The following is a 15,630-nucleotide window of genomic DNA, read 5'->3' on the forward strand; positions in this document are numbered from 1 at the left end:
GAACACCTTCTTCCAATCCCAACTCTAAACAATAAGAAGGTCATTCTTAACTAGACTTACACTACCCTAATAAACAATAATGGGGAACGGGGGCGTAGCATCTTCTAGGTTACTTCCTGATGAAATGGGATGATAATAGTCATGTGGGGGCCCTGTGGAAAAAAAATGCCAGTACAGGGAAAGTCTCTAATGAGTTATGTCTAGTCCATGTTAGATGAGATTTGCTTGATTGAAGATCTACGTTGAAATCCTCAACTTGATTGAAGTCATTACTCGAGGTTCTGGTTGGAGTGTCAGTCGAAACAGAGTGAGGCGAATCCAGTGCAGTCGGGGAGGTGTAGTCCAATTCTTTTTCCGGAGCATGCAGGGATTGCTGTCAGGCTGGTTCTTGTTGGCTGTATGGGACTCAAACATAAGTGTCATCAGAGAAATGTTCGCTTGTTCATGTATGTGTACTGGGAAAGGCAATCCTTGAAGAACAACAATTATGAGAGAGTATAGGCCTTGAAAGAAAGAGCCAAGAAAAGACAAAGACAGTCCTCTTATTCTTCATTTATTCTGTATTACAGCAATTGGCTTCTTGATATAACACAGAAACGTTAAAATGTTGTTAAATAACATGCTTGGATTTTAGAGTAGGAAAGCCAAATCCAACTCTAAATCCAGCATCGATTTAATTGAATAGAGACTAGGAAATGAAGAGACATAGAGTTATTTGAGAGACAGCTGTAAATTTTACCGTATGGCACGTTCCTTTTGTTCGATGGTTATAGCTACATTCTTTCCTTAAGTATCCATACATGTAGTGTCCTTTGACTTCTAGAGGAGGGTTCCTCAGTAAATACCTGTCAGTCATCCTTGTCAAGAGGGTTGTCTTCCTCAACTCGAATCTTGATCAATTTTGATGGTATCCAAAGATTTTCTTCTCCTGTGGAGACAATTGCAAAACCCCTACCCCAACGTAACACATGTCCAGGTTTCCATACCAAGGTTTTTATTACTATAGCTCTGTAGTACAACTTGAAATTAGGGATGATGATACCTCCAGAAGTTCTTTTATTGTCCAGGATTGTTTTAGATATTCTGGATTTTTTGTTTTTTCATATAAAGTTGAAAATTGCCCTTTCAAGATCTGAAAAGAATTGTGTTGGAATTTTGATGGGATCACATTGCATCTGTAGATTGCTTTTGATAGGATGGGCATTTTTACTATGTTAAGCCTACATGATCCATGAACATGGAAGATCTTTCCATTTTCTTTTTTTTTTTTTTTTGCAGATTTTTTTTATTTGACTTAGAAACAAGATTGTTTTACATGACAATCCCAGTTCCTTTGTCCCTCCCATCCTCCCCTACCACCACCCCCACAACTAAAACCCTACCTATCACATATCCTTTCTGCTCCCCCTGAATGGTGAGGCCTTCCATAGGGTTTCATCAGAGTCTATCATATTCTTTGGGATAGGGCCTAGGCCCAACCCATGTGTCTTGGCTCAGGGAGTATTCCTCTATGTGGAATGGGCTCCCAAAGTCCACACCTATGCTAGGGATAAGTGCTGAACAACTACAGGAGGTTCCGTAGATTTTCAAGGTTTCCTCACTGAAACCCAGGTTCCTGGGGTCTGGATCAGTCCCATGCTGGTTTCCCAGCTATCAGTCTGGGGATCAAGAGTTCCCTGATGTTCAGGTCAACTGTTTCTGTGTGTTTCACCAGCCTGGTCTAGACCCCTTTGCTCTTCACTTGTCCTTCTCTGCATCTGGATCCCAGTTCAGTTCAGTGATTAGTTGTGGGTGTCTGCTTCTACTTCCACCAGCTGCTGGATGAAGGCTATAGGATGGCATATAAGACAGTCATCAATCTCATTATCAGGGGAGGGCATTTAAGGTAGCCTCTCCTCTGTTGCTTAGATTGTTAGCTGGTGTCATCTTTGTAGATCTCCAGACATTTCACTAGTGCCTGATTTCTCTGTAAACCTAAAATGTCTCCCGATATTATGGTATCTCCATTCTTGTTATCTTCTATTCTTCCCCTGATTCAACCTTTCTGCTCCCTCATGTCCTCTGCATTGTAGGGAGCCGTCCCTGCATTCTCCATTACAAGATGGCGCCTGCATCCGGCAGGCACCGAATGTAAACAAGATTATTGCGCAGGCGCTGGGTAAATTTCCATTCCTTGATCTCTGCCTATTCCGTGGCGTCATATGGCCGGATGAGCTGCAGCCAATCATGGGGTGACATGTCCAAGGCGGCGGTTGCCCTCCTTTATTAGGGGACGGGCTTCTTGGCTCAGTGTCTCCGCTCTGGTAAGCTTATGCTCTCCTCTCAAGACGCATTAAAGCTTTCCTGCAGAAGGATCCGAGTGTCCCGTGTATGATTTCTTGCTGGCGAGAAATACAGAGCGCGCGCGGGACATATGGTGCCGAAACCCGGGAACATGTGAACATCTCCAGCACCACGGAGACCCCTCTAACGAGGCGGATTCAGAACTGCAGGGTGGTAAATTCGGAGAGGTATGATTTTTCTGGACTTTGGCTTGGGAATGTTGCTATTGTGGGAGGTTAATATAGAGGCTTCTATGCTTTTACTAGGAGCTATTTTGACTTTTCTCACTGTTGTAGCAATCTTAAAGAAGTCCAGAATTACATATCAGAAACCGAATGTGGTGAGAGATGGGGCGCGCCTAACAATAAAATATAAGAAAAAAGGACCTCCCGGGATGTCTAGTGACAAGGGAGTGAATAATTTGTTAAGAGAAACAGCAATAAATAAGAAAAAAGGACCTCCTGGAATGTCTACTGACAAGGGAGTGAATAATTTGTTAGATGATTCTGTAAATGAGATTAAAGCTTTAAATCTTGATTGCTCTGATGACTCTAAAAGCTCAAGAGATAAAATTTTAGAGGAAACAGCTCAGCTAGATAAAAAAGAAACAAAAATGGAGGGAGAGAAAATAGGGAATAACCGGTCACACCCCGGTAAATTTAAGAGACCTGTTAATCCAGCGGGTGTGCTTCCATCAGCACCCCCACTATTTGGTACCGACTCCTTTTTACCATCAGAGGAGCGGAGAAAATTACAGATGGCTTTCCCAGTCTTTGATAGGGGAAAAGGCTATGCATGTTATTCAACACTGCTTGGAGGCCTGGGATGCCTGGGAAAAGCCTCATATCCTAAAGTTGCTCAAGTAATTTATGTATGCTTGTTTTAAAATGTTCTATTTCCTGGTACGGCCATTTTGTAGCTGGTCACATGACTGACGGTAGCCATTTTGCTAAAGTTAAAAAAAGGATACTTAGACCGCCATCTTAACTAAAGGTTACCGCATGGAAATCAGAGGTACCATCTTAGAAACAAGTTTTTCAGTTAAGATTTAAAATGTTAATGCTTCTATATATTACAGAAAGACCTTAAGGGAATTTAAATTTCTTTTTAAAACCAGTTTTTCAAATGTTTGATTTTATTAATGTTTATACTTAAAGAGCTTCAATTTAGAATTATTTTTAAGCAAAGCCTGACAATGTAAAGTTCTTGTTTTTATAAAAGATGCTAATCTATTATGTTGGTAGCACACACCTTTAAGCTCAGGGTGTTGGTGACACACGCCTTTAAGTTTTGGGCGTTGGCGGCATACGCCTTTAATCCCAGCACTAGGGAGTAAGAGACAGATGGATCTTTATGAGTTCAAGGCCTGCCTTGTCTGGCAGATCAAATTCAAGGACAGGCTCCAAAGTCACAAAAAAAACCCTGCCTCAGAAAGAAGTTAAGCTACTGTTTAAGGAAGTTCAGCTGTATTACAAAAATAAGACTTTACCTAGCCACCTGTGTGCTTCTTAAAAACAGATAATGGGCCGGCTTATACCTCTCAAAAGTTCCAGCACTTCTACAGACAGATGGAAATTACCCATCCAACTGGCCTACCTTATACAAGGCATTATGGAACGTGCCCATCGCACACTTAAGTCTTATTTAATCAAACAAAAGGAGGGAATGGGAGCATCCTTACCCTCGGTGCCAAGAGTTGCAATATCCATGGCACTCTTTACCCTTAATTTTCTAAACACCGACGCTCAGGGCCATACAGCGGCCAAGCGTCATACCTCAGAGGAGATGGTAAAATGGAAAGATGTCTTAACTGGTCTTTGGAGAGGCCCGGATCCTATTCTCATAAGATCCAGGGGAGCGATATGTGTTTTTCCACAGGATGAAGAGAATCCCCTGTGGATCCCGGAAAGACTCACCCAAAGAGCCCCTTTGGACCCTCAAAAGTCGGAACTCCACCCTCTCCCCAGGAGTTGAGAGCCGCTATTATCCAGATTAACTCCTGTCCTTGACGGAGGGACTGTCATCATGGATTGCTTCAGCTGTCTCCTATTTTAAGGAAATGGGTAGAGGTGGGATTGTTTGGTGCAGCCGTTTGCTGCGGATTGATGTTGCTTCTCTGGCTGGTCTGTAAGCTCAGGGCTCAAACTAAGAGAGACAAGGTGGTTATCGCCCAAGCGCTTGTAGCTTTGGAACAAGGAAGCAATAGGCCGCTGGCCAGACAGCTCTTGCACACCCGGAGCCTAGGCTCATTGCACAGGGTAGAGTGCCTGGCTTGAGCAGCCCATGAGGGATGTCGAGCAAGGCATCGCACAGAGAGTTGCACAATATGCAGGCTTCTCTGGGAGGCATGTTGTCCTGCATAAGGGTTGCCTGCCCTAGTCTCCCTTTCCCAGAAAAACGGCAGAGGACAGGTCGAGAGTGCTTCGGGTCAAGCTAACAGCCTAGTTGCGACTCCCGTACACAGTCTTAATGTTTGATTTTGGGAAGGTTCAACCTCTGCCTCTATCCCTCAACATATGGGTGACCTATTTGCTTGTAAAAATATAAAGCCTTATCATTAATTAATAAAAAAAGGGGGATCTGTAGGGAGCCGTCCCTGCATTCTCCATTACAAGATGGCGCCTGCATCCGGCAGGCACCGAATGTAAACAAGATTATTGCGCAGGCGCTGGGTAAATTTCCATTCCTTGATCTCTGCCTATTCCGTGGCGTCATATGGCCGGATGAGCTGCAGCCAATCATGGGGTGACATGTCCAAGGCGGCGGTTGCCCTCCTTTATTAGGGGACGGGCTTCTTGGCTCAGTGTCTCCGCTCTGGTAAGCTTATGCTCTCCTCTCAAGACGCATTAAAGCTTTCCTGCAGAAGGATCCGAGTGTCCCGTGTATGATTTCTTGCTGGCGAGAAATACAGAGCGCGCGCGGGACACTGCATCCCTCCTATTCTCCCCTTCTCATTCTCCTAGTCCCCCCCCCCCCTTCCTGTGCTCCCAATTTGCTCAGGGGATCTTGACCCTTTCCCCTTCTCCAGGGGACCATGTGATCTTTCCAATTTCTGATATCTTCTTCAAATTCTTTCTTCAAAGACTTGAAGTTTTGCCAGTAGTGGTGGCACACACTTTTAATCCAAGCACTCCAGAGGCAGAGGCAGATGGACGTCTGAGTTCCAGGCCAGCCTGGTATACAGAGTGAGTTCCAGGGACAGCCACCGCTACAAAGAAACCCTGTCTTGAAAAAAACAAAAAAGATTGACATTTTTATCATACAAGGCTTTCACCTGCTTGATTAGAGTTACACTAAGATATCTCCTATTACTTGAGGCTATTGTGAAAGGTTTTGTTTCCCTGATTTCTTTCTTGGTCTATGTGTCTTTTGTATATATGAGGGTTACTGGTATTTTTTTTTTTTTAGTTAATCTTGTATCCTGCTACTTTGCTGAAAGCGTTCATCAGCTTTAGGAGTTCCCTGGTGGAACTTTTAGGGTCACTTATGTAGACTATCATATCATCTGCAAATAACAATACAAAGATATCTTCCTTTCCAATTTGTATCCTCTTGATCTCCTTCAGTTGTCTTATTACACTTGCTAAAACTCCATTAAATAGATATGAAGACAAGGGGCAGCCTTGTCTTGTTCCTGATTTTAGTGGAATTGTTTTGAGTTTCACTCCATTTAATTTGATGTTGGCTATAGGCTTGCTGTAAATTGTCTTTATTATGTTGAGGTATATCCCTTGTGTCCCTAAACTCTCCAGGACTTTTATCATGAATTCATATATACAAAAGACACATAGACCAAGAAAGAAATCAGGGAAGTGTCTGGAGATCTACAAAGATGATACGGACTAACAACCTAAGCAACAGAGGAGAGGCTACCAGCCACTCTTCTGACCTCTGTGAGCATCAGGATGAACGTGGTACTCATATATGTATACAGGCAAAACACTCACACATAAAATGAAATTCTAAAAGAGGGTTATTATGCTATCCTTGGGTAGAATATCCTATGAATGATTATTTGACATTGTTGGTTAATGGTGTTATGCAATTCTATATTCTGGACTGAATTTCTATCCATTGAGAAATGGGTGTTGAATCATCTACCTATAATTGTGGATCGGTCTATTTCTCGGTTCTACTAGTTAACTAAATTAATAATGTTATAGAGCTAAAGTTCATATGTCATGTTGTGCTTGTCAGAGTTCACCAGAGAAGAAAGCCAATGGAACATTATAAGGAATTGACTGTCACAATTATGGAGGCTGAGAGCAATGCTGGCAGGCTTGAGACCAAGCAGAGATAATGGTGTAGTTCTAGCATGCTAATATGAAGGTCAGCAAGCAGAGATCAAGTCAATCAGGGAGCAAATGAGATCTAAAGACAGTCTTCTGGAGGTTCCATTCACTCGGTGGATGCTCTGATTGCAAGGCCAGAAAAATCCATCAGAAGAAATAAATTCCGGTGAGTTTCCTTATGAATATAGATGCAAAGATCCTCAACAACATAGGTGGAAAATGAACCTAGCAGCTTATTCAGAGGATCATTCATGATAATTAAGTGGGATTTATCATAAGAATGTAAAGGTATTTCACATAAGAAAATCAGTCAAAAGCCAGGAGGTGGTGGCACAGGCCTTTAGTCCCAGCACTTAGGAGGCAGAGGCAGGTGGATCTCTGTGAGTTCAAGGTCACCCTGGTCTACAGAGTTTGTTCCACAATAGCCACAGAGGAACCCTGTCTCAAAACAAAAACAAACAAACAAAACAAGAAAGAAAGAAAAGAAAAAGGAAATCAGCCCAAGTAACAGGCCCTGTTAATAGAATGAAGAATGAGATCATTTCAGTTAATAAAAGAAAAAATATTTGGCAAAACCCAACGCCCTTCATGGTAACAACTAAAGACAACAAATTGGAAATAGATGGGAACTTCATGTTGAAAAAGTTGTACTTGAAAAGCCCATAGCTGACATCATACAATATGGTGGAAATAGCACTCGCCAGGCATGCACACGGTCCTGCATTTGCTCCCCAAGTCAACCACACACAAAAAGTGAAGACTGCCCAAAGTAAACCATAGATAATGAATTCCTCATCAAAATACCAAATTCACTTGTGTTGAAATGGAAAGGCTGATCTTCAAATTCCTATTACAGGAGGCTCTGAAATGCTAAAATATCCTGAGAAAGAATAAAGTCAAAAAGTACTTTGATGTGTGTTTATAAACCATAGTAATTAAATTACACACACTCACACACACACACACACACACACACACACACACACACACACACACACACACACAGCCAACAGATTTTCATCAATCATACAAAGACCATTCAATGGGGAAATTTTACCAAATGCTGCTGGGGAAACTAAATAGCCATATGAAAAACGATAAGTTTTCCCCTTATATTAAACCACATCCTCACTCAGAATTAGTCAAGGAGTCAGAAGGATGGCCCCGCAGCTGAAAGTGTTTATCTCTCAGAACTAATGGCCTGAGTTCAATCTCCTGGACCCATGTAAAAATAGAAAGAACTCACACCACAAAGTTGTCCTCTGATCTGCACATGCCCACTGTGACACAAGAATCAGTGAGTGCTTATGCTTGGGACAGAGAGGCACAGTTTGTCAGGGGGTGATCTGCCTGCAAACCTCTACTGTTCCTGCAAGGGTAGGGTACGAAGTGAAGGCATCTCTCTGCACCACTCCAAGGGGTGGGAACTGGATGACATGAGAGCTGGCAGTTGGCAGTCTGTGGAAAGAACTTTACTCTTACCTTGGCACCCCAGCCCTTGAAGGAGGAGGGCACTCAGCTTTAGTTGAATGTTCCTTAAATAATTAGTGTGTCCGAATGCACAGATGAGTAGGAATCTGATCCAAACTTTATGTCAAAAGAGAGAGATGGAAAACTAAGGCAGCGATGCCAAGCTTTGTCCTGCTTTTAGTTATTCATTAAGCCCAAATGAAAAGTCAGCACTGTAGCAAACCCAGCCCCAATCCCTGTTTGAGCCTCTAACCCAGCCCCAGTCCCTGTTTGAGACCCTTACGGTCCTTCCCAATATTTATTGTAACGCCCATTTGATACAGTTCATTTGGTTTTTGAAACAGGTTTATTCTATGTAGCACAGGCTTGCTTTGAATTAGTGATCTTCCTGCCTCAGCCCTTTAGGACTATTGCTATGATATATTAGTTTATCACAATAAATTGCCTTTTCTGTGCCAAATTCTCAAGGGTGGCACAAAAGATAAGTAAAATATAACCTGATTTATAAAACAGACAAACTGCATCACACTAAAACCATGCACCATAGTCTCTAAGTTGGAAAACAAAACCAACAGCAACAACAAAACACTTAACACAAATTTGTTCAGCTAGACATATCCTTTCAATAGACAAATTTTCAAAATAAGTATAGTCAAATAATATAATTTACCTTTATTTGCAATTCATGAGTTAGGTAGCATTTCATCTAAAAATAGAGACAGTTAAGCTGGGCATAGCAGAACTGTCGATTGTTTATAAGGGGCTTTAACAGTAACGAGGAAGCACCATGACACAGGAAGTGGTTGATTGACACCAGTCCCTTTCCTTCTGAGACTTAGAGCAAAGGGGACCTCCTCAAGCCCAAAAGACCAGCCTGATTGAGAGTTGCTACTGTGCTAAAACAGAACAAGGTAGAAAAGACCAGTTGTTAGGTTTACTTAAAGTACTAGTTGAGCCATTCATTTCCAAATGTAACCTCACTTTGCTACCTGGAACAGAGCAACATAGAGAAACACAATGGGCCATTGCCCTTGACAACTTACCACAGAAGCTTACTCCTGTCGATTATAACATATGGCTTCAAAAGCAAAAAGCTGACTACTATGTAGTGTCTGTAAAATCTCAATTGCTTCATCACACCCACCTGATAGTTTTGGAGTTCAAGATGAAAATGCAAACTGGACCAGGGACAAAAGCCTGTCAAGAGCATTCTGGCTTCCATCCACTGGGACATGCCCTCTCTTGCACTCATTGGTGTTGCAATGCTTATTCCAGAAAGAGTCACACACTAAAGTCTCTCTTGATTTCCCAAAAGGTCAAATCAACAACTTGGTTTTGAACTGGTGAACGGGAACTTTGGCATGAGTAGGTACATTTTGGTTTGGTCTATTGAAGCTAAGTGCAGGCATTCAGTCTAATCAAATAGCTGTCTAGTATGTTTTACTTAACAGTTCTAAGATCACAAACAATGTCACAAAAACTCATATATCCTGACGATATGGTCACAATTTGTTACATCCTATCTTTGTTGGGTTTTTTGTTGCTATAGACAGACACTATGACCATGGCAACTTTTATAAAGAAAACATTTAATTGGGGTGACTTGCTTGCAATTATCATCATGGGGAACATGGCAGCATCTAGGCAGATGTGGTGCAGGCTACAGCTTGACCAGAAGGCAGCAGGAAGTTGACTGAAACACTGGGTGGTTAACAAGGGAAACTCAAAGCCCGCCCCCATTGTGACACACTTCCTCCAACAAGGCCGTACCCACACCACCAAAGCCACACCACCTAATAGTGCCACTCCCTATGAGCTTGGGGGGGGGGCAATTACATTCAAACTACCACACATCCATAGTTTATAAATTCTCAAATCTCTCCAATACCATCCTAGGACCTACTCTGCCTCCAGAGCTATATTGACCCTCTGCTGTCCTGAGACTGCTTTCATTTCTTTCTCCCTGTGGTAAACTACTCAGACAAAGGCCACTGAAAGGGGAAAGTTTCTCTCGGCTCACAGGTAGGACTGTCATGGTAGGAAGTCAGGGGACAGAAGCTTCAAGCAGCTGCTCAGATACAATTTGAAATGGAGAAAGATGAACACAAAGCTAGGGCTAGCTACATTTCCCCGCTAGTACAGCCTGGAATCCCATGTCCAGGAGATGGTCCCATCCACATGAATGAAATGGCGATAACCCCTCACAAAGCCAAGCATGGTAGCACAAGCCTTTAACCCCAGCACTCAGCAGGCAGATCTCTGGGAGTGTGAGGCCAGCCTGGTACACCAAATGAGTACCATTCCACCCAGGGCTACAGAAAATGTGACTTTCCCAGAAGCCCGTTTTTCCAGGGCGTTGTAGATTCCATCAAGCTGATGGTTAATACTAAGCACCACAGATTTTCTGCACAGTTTCTTGGTGTGTATATATTCCTTTACTGTGACAAGGAGTAAAAAAAAAAAAAATCTGTCTTTGGCTGATATCTGTGTAAAACGGCTTTATCTGTTCTGCTTTATTTTTATTGCATTTTGTTTATGCTGTGTGTGTGCACATTCTTGCTTTGCAGTCAGGGAACAGCTTGCAGGAATTCTCTCCTTCCATTACTGAGTGAGTCCCACAAATCTAATTCAGCAGTGCCATAACCCAGTGAGCCATCTCGCTGGCCCCAACTTTAGTAGTTTTAAGTTGTAGATTTAGAAACAAAAACAAAAAAGAAAAAGAAAAAAAGTACTGACAAAGTCATCCGCAGTGGTGTGGGCCTGTGACCCCGGGACTTGGAAGACAGGAATAGGAAGGCCACAAGATGGGTATAGTCATCCTGGTTATTCCACATCTGGCTGGCTACTGCCTTCTTCCCAGGGCTCTCTCTATCAGGCAGTCCCACCTATACCTCCTGCCTAGCTATTGGTCGGTCAGCTTTTTTTAAACCAATCACAGTGACACATCTTCACACAGTGTAAAGGAATACTCCACAACAGTTGGACAGAAAGGTCACAAGTTGGAGACCAGCCTAAGGTACCAAAGGGAAACCCTGTCTTGAAAACTAATACAAAAAAGTCATTGATGATAAATAGGTAAGACACAGAATATTGCAAAGCAGAAATGTATACATGCCTGAACAAAAGACTTGCATGTAGGGCATATAAAGTCTCTTTTAGTTCAATACTCAGACAAGCAGTCTAACTAAAGAAAAAAATACTGAGGTCAGGAGTGGTGGTTCACACCTTTAATCCCAGCACTCTGAAGGCAGGGGCAGGAGAATCTCTGTGAGTTTGAGGCCAGCCTGGTCTACAGAGGGATAATAATGAGGTTCTGTCTCAGAAAGGAAGGGAAGGAGGGAGAGAGGAAATGAATATTGGCTGTAGGTAGAGCCCTGTGATGACTTCACAGCTAACATAGGTTCAATGCCCAGAATCACACATAAACATACATTCAAAAAACTTAAATAGCCATCTAACCAGTGAATGTACACAAATAGCAAGAAAATGTATAAATGAGCTATAGTATTTAGTCATCAGTGAAGTGTAAATCTAAGCCGGAATGAAATATCTTTACAGACCCCCTAAGACAGCTGAAATTATCTATTTATTTATTTTTGGTCTTTTCTTTTTTACCCCCCAAGATAGGGTCTCTCTGTGTAGCTCTGGCTGTCCTGGAATTAACTCTATAAACCAGGCTGACCTCAAACTCACAGAGACCCACCTGCCTCTGCCTCCCCAGTGCTGGGATTAAAGGTGCGCACCACAACCACCCGGCTAACAGCTGAAATTTAAAGAGCCATTTGTACTAAGAATTGGCCAAGGTGCCGGAGAAACAGAATGCTGGTTGTTAGTCGTAATACAAAATGGAAATACTACTTTAGGAGATGGTATGGCAGTGCCTTATAAATTTAAGTATCTTCTAAGCATGTGACCCAGAAATTCCACTCCTAGGTATACACTTCTGGAAAATGAAAGTGTAAAAACAGAAGACCTGAGGATTCATAGCAACATTGTTAATAGCCCCTAAACTAAAAACAATCAGGTAGCCTTCATGCGTAGTGTGTCTCTGGAGAGAATACTATCTCACAATAAAGAGGGAATTACCATGACATATTATGCACCACAATATGGATGACTGGCACGATCCAGGCATGAAAGAATTCACAGAGAATATTACATTCCATACTGCACCTATATGATAATCTGAAAGGACCACAATATAAATGCAGACAATTAATTAGTGTTTGTCAGAGGGGGGTCTCTGAGAGGTTGAGAATGGAGGATTTGCATTGGGGGCTATTCAGCTGTATACATTTGCCAAAATTCATCAACTTGTACACTTAAAGTAGCAAAAGTGTTTATGCATATTATCTCTAAATAAAACTGATTTTTAATTTTAAAAATGTATAGATGTATATACCATTAGGCCCAACAAATCTACTCATGAACCTGTTCCATGGGCTGGAGAGATAGTGGGTCAGAGAACTTACATAACAAACATGAGGACCCGAGTTCAAACTCACAGCATCCATATAGAAATCTGGATATGGCTACACTTGCTTATAGCCCTAGCAGAGACGGGAGGGCTTGCTGGCTGCCAGTGTAGTTCTAATTTCACTGAGAAAATCCTGTTTTAAAGAAATAAGACAGAGCAGGACACGGGGATTTTGTGGCCTCCGAGAGTGAACACACAGGCACGTCTACACACCTGTACACACACACACACACACACACACACACACACTCACACACACACACACACACACACTCACACACACACACACACACACACACACACACACACTCACACACACACACACACACACACACACACACACACACACACACTCACACACTCCCACACGCGCGCGTACACACGCACGCGCACACACAAACTTCCACACCTAAAGACAACATTCGCGGCCTTATCACGGCTCTGCTTTAGATTCCTCACTCACAGGCAGCTAAGCAGCTAGTGGCTGGGCTGGGAGAGAGACTCTTGTCACGCGAAGGTATTCATCAATTAAAAACAAGAACTGTTTTAGGTGATGGCTCTGGTCTAGGTGAGAGATATCTGTGGCCTCCTTGGAGATGGGGTTCCCTGAGGGGATGGATGGGTCAAGCGGATCTTTTGTCTTCTTACCTCTGCATCTCCTCTTCCTACAGCCTTCTCATTTGCAAAGCTCGGGGCACTGCAGACAGTCTTACTTCTAACAATGTGCACCTTTCTCCTCGAGTCTAGGTTAAAAGTACACAAGCCCGGAAAGGAAGCTTCCCAGCAGGCCAAGGGCCATGCTCACACTGGCGCCTGGGTGTTCTTTGACTAAATTACCACCAGATGGCAGCATGGCTCTGTCTCAAGAAGTCAAATCCACTGCTACAGCTATCCAATAAGGAAGCCATTAGCCACAGAAAGGGTCATTGAGCATTTGAAATGGGGCTATTTCTAATTAAGGTTGTTTTCCACATAAAACGCACATAGATTTTGAAAACTGAGAATGAGAAGGTGCTTAATACATCTAATTAATGCTTAGAATTGATTATATGTGGACATTAATATTTTATATAGAGAGTTAAAATTATTTTCACCTGCTTTTTTATACTTTGTACAAAAGTAAAATGCAATTATCAGAAAATTTAAAATTATACATGTGGCTCACATTATTATATTTCTAGTGGACAGTGTTTCACCAAACTCTCTGTGAACCCTCACAGCAGTATTAACATGGAGCCAAAAGTCAATATGCTTGCCTCTGTCCAAAATAACTGGCTTGTGGACATCAGAGAACTACTTCACCACCAAGGCAGAACCAGACCACAGGAATATGTTACACCCAGGTACTGAAGCAACCAGGGAGTCTCTGGCCATCCAGGCTGTTCCTTCTTCCTGCTGGATGCAAGAGGCCACTTCTATCGGGAGCTAACAGTGCCAGCTACTATACTGCACAGTACTTCACCTGTTTCTCTCACTGGGCCTTCAATCAGTGCAATTACAATGAAGAAATAGAGTTGGGTGTTCATGGAGGCTCAGTCTCGCAGCAGCCATTGAAGGGGAAGGAACTGCAGGCTCGAAAGTCTCTCTGCATGTGAATGTGTGTGTGTGTGTGTGTGTGTGTGAGAGAGAGAGAGAGAGAGAGAGAGACAGAGACAGAGACAGAGAGACAGACAGACAGACAGACAGACAGAGACAGAGACAGAGAGACAGAGAGACAGAGACAGAGACAGAGAGAGAGACAGAGACAGAGAGACAGAGAGACAGAGACAGAGAGACAGAGAGAGAGAGAGAGAGAGAGAGAGAGAGAGAGAGAGAGAACTAGAAGGTGGGGGCAGCCGAGTTAGTCTCAAATCGTCGGATTCCATTTGCTATTCTTTTCTTTCTCCCCCACACCCGGGTTGTTGTGGGCATTCATCTTTGTGTCTCTTTTCATTCATCTCCAGACCTTTTTTTAGGGTTGCGGGTAGTGGGGAGGGCAGGCAAGGGGAAAGGAGGGGGACATGGAGATGAAGAAGAAGATTAACCTGGAGTTGAAGAACAGAACCCCAGAGGAGGTGATAGAGTTAGTCCTTGATAACTGCTTGTGTGCCAATGGGGAAATCGAAGGCCTGAATGACACCTTTAAAGAACTGGAGTTTCTTAGTATGGCCAACGTGGAATTAAGTTCCTTGGCCTGGTTTCCCAGCTTAAACAAACTTCAAAATTTGGAACTTAGTGACCATATACTATCTGGAGGCATGGAATTCCTGGCAGAGAAATGTCCAAATCTTACCTACCGCAATCAGAGTGGAAACAAAATCAAAGATCTCAGTACAGTGGAGGCCCTGCAAAATCTTAAAAGTTTGAAAAGTCTTGACTTGTCTAACTGGAGATCACAAACCTGGAAGATTACAGAGAAAGTATCTTCCAACTGCTGCAGCAAATCATGTACTTAGATGGATTCCATCAGGACGACAACGAGGCACTGGACCCAGAAGAGGAGGAGGAGGAGGATGGAGATGAAGAGGAGGAGGAGGGGGAGGAGGAGGAGGAAGCCGGTTCAGAAGTGGGAGAGGGAAAGAGGGGGTGGGCCTTTCATACTTACTGAAAGAAGAAACTCAGGATGAAGAAGATGGTGATGATTGTGTTGGTGAAGGGGAGGAAGAGGAGGAAGGGGAGGAAGGGAGGAAGGGGAGGAAGGGGAGGAAGGAGGAAAGGGGAGGAAGGGGAGGAAGGGGAGGAAGGGGAGGAAGGGGAGGAAGGGGAGGAAGGGGAGGAAGGGGAGGAAGGGGAGGAAGGGGGTCTTCGGGAAGAGAAAGGGAATCGAGATGCTGAAGATGATGGCGAGAAAGATGATGGCTAGATCCCTCCGGGATGAGGTTGCTGACGCTCCTGAGCGTGTCTTTGTTCCTCACGCATGACTGATGTCCCTATAGGAGATGATGTGTAATGATAATGCAAGTGGAAAAGAATTTTCATTCATCTTCCCATTGTGAAATTCTCTAGCACTGTGTTTAGATTCTGGATTTTTGTTTGTTTGTTTGTTTGTTTTAGACAGGGTTTCTCTGTGTAGCTTTGGAGGCTGTCCTG

General features: G+C 43.2%; 1 pseudogene; it reads left to right on the forward strand.

Annotated features, from left to right (window-relative positions):
• The first annotated feature begins 14,534 nt into the window (after positions 1–14,534).
• On the forward strand, positions 14,535–15,403 carry LOC100763264 (annotated as a pseudogene).
• Positions 15,404–15,630: the final 227 nt, after the last annotated feature.

Source organism: Cricetulus griseus, chromosome 3, assembly GCF_003668045.3.
Source record: "Cricetulus griseus strain 17A/GY chromosome 3, alternate assembly CriGri-PICRH-1.0, whole genome shotgun sequence".
NCBI lineage: Eukaryota > Metazoa > Chordata > Mammalia > Rodentia > Cricetidae > Cricetulus > Cricetulus griseus.